This window comes from Pistacia vera, unplaced genomic scaffold, assembly GCF_008641045.1.
Source record: "Pistacia vera cultivar Batoury unplaced genomic scaffold, PisVer_v2 Contig145, whole genome shotgun sequence".
NCBI classification, from domain to species: domain Eukaryota; kingdom Viridiplantae; phylum Streptophyta; class Magnoliopsida; order Sapindales; family Anacardiaceae; genus Pistacia; species Pistacia vera.
Genome location: NW_022195521.1, coordinates 576,780 through 582,582, shown reverse-complemented (window position 1 = coordinate 582,582; position 5,803 = coordinate 576,780). Strand labels below are relative to the sequence as shown.

The 5,803-nt window shown below is 32.0% G+C and overlaps 1 long non-coding RNA gene across 2 annotated transcripts; it reads left to right on the top strand.

Moving 5' to 3' along the window:
- Nucleotides 1-4,421: 4,421 nt before the first annotated feature.
- On the top strand, nucleotides 4,422-5,571 carry LOC116123773. Of its 2 annotated transcripts, none has more exons than XR_004127104.1 (3): nucleotides 4,422-4,688; nucleotides 4,858-4,960; nucleotides 5,057-5,571. It is a non-coding gene; the product is annotated as an uncharacterized LOC116123773 (long non-coding RNA). The 2 variants fall into 2 exon arrangements; XR_004127103.1 differs by having other exon boundaries at nucleotides 4,837-4,960.
- Nucleotides 5,572-5,803: the final 232 nt, after the last annotated feature.

The following is a 5,803-nucleotide window of genomic DNA, read 5'->3' as shown; positions in this document are numbered from 1 at the left end:
AAAATATTGAAATGTTACAATGAATTAAGAATCATACTATAAAATATAAATATTAATATAATATTATAATTAATTGTTTATAATAGAATATTATAATTAAGTAATCATTTATTAATGTAATGTTACAATTAATTACGTAATCGTACTATAAATTTATAATGTAATATTGTATTAATTAAATTTCTAATCATTTAATTAAGTATTATGCAAATTGCTAATGTTTATGTAGTAAATTAGTAATTACTAATATTTATAATATAATGTCATAATCAATAAGTAACCATTATTATGTAATGCACTAATGTAGTAATGTTATAATTAATTATAAATCATACTATAATGTTGTTATTGTGAATAAGTAATCATACTATAAATCTTATGTATTATAATTAATTAAATTTTTAATATTATAAGTTTGTACTAATGTTTATATTAAATGTTATAATGATTAGTAATTATAATATAAACAAATAGTAATGCTATAATTAATTAAATTTCTAATTATTTAATTAAGTAATATACTAATGTTATAATTATACTTAATTAATTAAGTAATAATCAATTATGTAATGCTATAATTAATTATATTATAAATCAATTAAGTAATGTTATAAAATTATAATTAATTAAGTAATTATTTAACTATAATGTAATGTATAAACTATAATTGATTAAGTATGATATTTAACTAGTAATTAAATTATTAATGTCTATCAATTTATCATATTAATTAATTAATTGCAATTTACTATAGTACTTAGAACTAATAATTGAAGTAAATAACTACATATGTTAATATATTATATTCAATCAAATATACTATTTTATTCAAAATAGTTTTTTTATAACATTAAAAATTTAAAACACTTTTAATTGGATCATAATTCCAATATTCATTATTAATGAAAACTTTAATATAATTATATATAATATATTAAAGTTTTTATATGGTGTAATTATAGTAATAGTATAATTGTATTAGTATATTTATTTAATTAGGTTATTCTAAAAATTTAACTTTTTCTATTTTAATTTTTTTATATGTAAAATAATGAAACCCCTCATTATTCACAAATATTTCATTGCAATCCAGGTTCCAAAACAGGTTCCAATCGGGTACCACTACAAGTTCCAAACAGGGTACCCTTTTTAGGTTCTTTTTTCAGGTTCCGATTCCGGTTCGGTTCTCCACACACAAGAACAAAACTGGAACCGAAACCTACCTGCATAGTGTTGGTTCGGGTAAGTTCCGATTCTGATTCTGGTTCTACTTGCTACCTTGCTCACCCCTAGTTTTGACTACGGTTAAGTACTGGACTTGCGTTTGGATATGGAGAGGTTAAGGTGATTACTTTATGGGGTTTTATTAGGTGTTTTATATCAATTCCAATTTCAGTCTATGACAATTGGATACATGTGTCACAAATATAGCGGCCACAATTATAATTAATTTAATATTTAATTTTTAATATTTTTTTCTGAAAAACATTAAATTGAAATTATTTTTAGTGCGTTATATATATATATATGTGTGTGTGTTGTGTGTGTGTGTGTGTTTTATTGAGATATTTTATATTAATTGCATTGCATATTTCAGAATTTTAATCTATATTGAAATTTGATAAATTTAGAATTTTTTAGCATTTTAGTAAGGAACAAATGTCTTATTTAAGAATTTTGTGTTGATAATTAATTCTTCTTATTGTATCAAATATCAATCTTCAAAAATGTTTGAAAATATTGATGGGATAATTAGGTTATAGAATTCAAAGATTTTATTCTATCTCTTTAATTTATTTTAATTTGGTAAATAATTTAATTCAATATTTTACTTTTAAGCTACTAATTGATTGTCTTATGTTATTTTGTAAAAGGATTGGACTTGACGAAGGAATATCCACGGCAAATTTCAAGCATGAACATGATGTTTTATTGATTGTATTTCACTATTTGTTGTTATGTAACTTTGTTATTTGAAATGATAAATGTTATTATATTTTCAGTTTGGGAACAGTTGTTGCAGCAAATGTTATTTTTGTTAACAAACTGAAGGGTATATGTGTGAATTTTATGAAGGGGTGATTTATTTTAAAATAATAGAGGGTAATTAATTTTTTGGATACTCGGGACGAAAACAGAACCTGCATTTCAGGTTCTGGTTCTAGGAACCTAAGAACCAGTTCTGGTTTCTTTTGCTAGAAAACAACTGTTTCGGTTCCTAGCAATTCCGGCGGGTACCCGGAACCGCTCACCCTTGTGACATCTGTATTTTGTAGGCGGATCAGTGATAATTTTCAAAAGTTCTGGGCATTTGATGACTAAACTACAATTTACGGTATGTAAAAAAATTAACCCAAAATAAATTAAACGCTCTCCTTTGCTCTCACCAACCCTCGCACTTTCTCCTCGCCCTTCTCTGCAAATGAAGCTTGTACGTTTTACTGCAATCCTCTACAGCATCAAATCTCATTTGGGTCTCGGAAATGTACCGGCTTTAAGCTCTTAAAAAAAAAAAAAAAAAGCAGAACGAAGCTCGAGACTTTCGAGATGGAAAGGCTCGATGAACGCTCTTTACCGTCGGATCCCCGATCGGAAATCCAAGGGTCTCAATCGTCATTGTTGGACCAGTGGGTCGAAGAAGGACGCCCCGTTGACAAAGAACAACTCCAAGTCTTCATTGAAGAGTTGCGATCTTACCGAGGTATCGGTTTCTTTTTGTACGGCATTTTTATATTATTTTATAAATTTTAATGTTGCTTTATTATATTTATTTAGAGAAATTAGAAAAAAAATCACTTTATAAATTTTTTCATTATAAATATTTATTTATTTAGTATAACAATCATAATCATAACAGAAAGTATGAGGTTCGCGAGGACTCCAGTTTTCTAGTCGGGCTTGAAAGCAAGTTTAGTTTTCAAGTCTTTAGTTAGTAGTTAGGTTCTTGGGTGGGTAAAGGTTTTCGCTTACATTTATAGATTATGATCTCTTTTTTTTCCCTAAATAATATTCTATTTCTATCTCAAAAAAATTAAAAGAAACTGCCGTATGATTAGTTGGTGTTGGTGATCTTGTAATTTTATCTTTCCATTGATAATCTCTCTCTCTCTCTTTCTTTCGCAGATTCTATGTGGATGACCGACAAAAGATACTTGCCACTTACATCTGCTGATGTTGCCATTCGGCTGGATTTGATCTCTAAAGTTCATGGCAAGAACAAGCGGAAAATTATTTCAACAATGTTCGGAACAACTAAAGGCCTTCCAGTTTATAGTGCTCAGCTAACTGTTATGCCAGTGTAAAATCTGTGGAGAAAGCAGAGGCCACCTTGCAAAAAATGAGGATTTGGAATTGGCTCGGACATCGCTGGAATACAATGTATGCTTAGTCTTTATATGAGACTGCAAATTAGAGAAACTTGATAGTCTGATGCATGAAATGCAAGAAAAGGCATTGCACGTGATAAAATTACGATGTGTATACCATCAATGCCTTTGGAGCACATCTGTGTTGAGGGAATTGATAAGACTCTGGCAATGATGGAATCAGATCCCAATTTTGTTTGGGACTGGACAGTTTAATAATGCAGCAAGTGGGTACGCAAAAGCTGGATGCTGGACTCTTGGACAAAGCTGTGGAGTGTGAAGAAATCCGAGGAACTCAAACAGGTAGAAAGACAATAGAGCATATGAGTTGATCACACAATATGCAAAATTTGAGAAGAAAGATGATGTTTTATGACTTTGGGAACTTTACAAGAAGACCCATAAGATTTACATAAAGGCTATATATGTGTCATATCTTCATTGTTGAAATAGTGCCAAGAAGATATTTGACGAGTGGGAATCAGTAACGAATACTATGATATTTGGATTTTAAACTTCCGGATGGTGCTTACTGCAGACAAGGGATTTTGCAGGAGACAGAAACTCTTATATATGGGTCGACATTGAAGGGCGCGAAAACTAATCAGACAGCTTGGGTCTATATGGCAATCAGGTATGTTCAGAATAATCAAACTCAAAAAGCAGTGGAAGTGAAGCATTAGTGGTTTGTGGAACTGGGTGGAAACCTAGGAAGGAAATTTTTGCTGCCTGCCTGGAATACTTTAAAGATGAAGGGGATATAGAGGGAGCAAAGAATTTTATAAAATTACTTAAGAACAAGGATATCATCTTTGTGGAGCTCCAAGATAGATTGTTGAATTATGTCCACAAGGACCACAACGGGAAATCAAATGTGGATGAACTCAGTGAGTTTTTTGGTTGATTCTTTGAATGAAAATGGAGTATCACATTTAGAGCCCGAGCATGATATTGGTGAATCAAAAAAAGAGGAAGATACATGTTGAATAAGCTGGACCAGAAAGGCAAATGGAGCATGAAGGTTTATTTTGTGAAACGCCTTCCAGGTTACATTTATTGTGATTGGTAGTCTAATATTCTGTTGCCTAGTTGGAGACAATGGAGGTATTCCAGTTCAGGTTTCGTCATCTAGATGGGCAAGGGAGGCAATGAATCATGTGCATATGCTTTTAGCAATGTTTGGGCGTTGGGAGTGACCTCGGTGAGTCCTGAAAAAAAGTAATTATTTGAACATGGCCTGAAATTTCTATCAGGACCACACTGCATCAGCAATATATAAAATGTAATACGATGTTCTAGCTCAGGTAGAGGCGGCGATTAAAGGTATGCAGCAGATGTTCCCATTCAAAATGCTTCAAGCATATTGGTTTGGTTGTTTAAATCCATTTCAGTTTGTTTGCTTTTAAGTTTTCTGTTTTCAATTGCACTTTCTGTCAATATGAGTTTGGAACAACTTGAAATTTTATTGTAGCAATTGTAACTCTTTGATTAGGGTTCTGGTACTTGGTGTCACAGAAGAGCCTGTTGTTCGCTGTAGGAATTTGTGCGGGGATCTTACAGTCGGTAATCAAAGTCATCAAATTTCAATAAAGAAGGTTTGACACATATATAGCCTTTATTGTAAATCTTATGGTTCTTCTTGTAAAGTTCCCAAAGTCTTAAAACATCATCTTTCTTCCCAAATTTTGCAGAATGTGTGGTAAGAAACTCATATGCTCTATTGCTCTTCTTACCCGTTATTAGTTCCTCAGATTTCTTCAGCATCCCCGCAGCTTTGTCCAAGAGTCCAGCTTCTGCGTTCCCACTTGCTGCATTTTGTAAACTCTCTAGTCACAAACAAAATTGGGATCTGATTCCACCATTGCCAGAGTCTTATCAATTCCCTCAACATCAGATGTAGCTCCAAAGGCACCCAGGCGTATACCCATTGTAAATTTATCATGTACAATGCCTTTCTCTTGCATTTCATGCTTGTGACTCTCATGCTTCTTGTAGTTTGCAGTCTGATAATAAAGATTAAGCAGAACATTGTAAGCCAACAATGTCCAGGCCAACACACTGGCAAGCCGAATCCAATGGTCTACCATCCGGCCGGAAGGGAGTAGGATAGCATTTATTTATGCCCAAGGTTTTGCAAAAGTATTATGTACCTGCCCAGATTATCATTTACCCCGTTAAAATTACATTTACCTCTTGAGATTATCATTCACCCTTCTAATAAAGTATCAAAAACCCCCTAATAGTGGGATATATAATACTTTTCAAAGGGCGTTTAATTTATATGACTTGTCATCTTCCTTGCCCATCTAGATGACGAAACCTGAAGTAGCTTTACCTGCAATGACCCAAACTGGCCAACAAAATATTAAACTTCCAATCACAATGAACGGAAGACCGAAAGCATTTCACAAAATAAACCTTCATGCCCCATTTGCCTT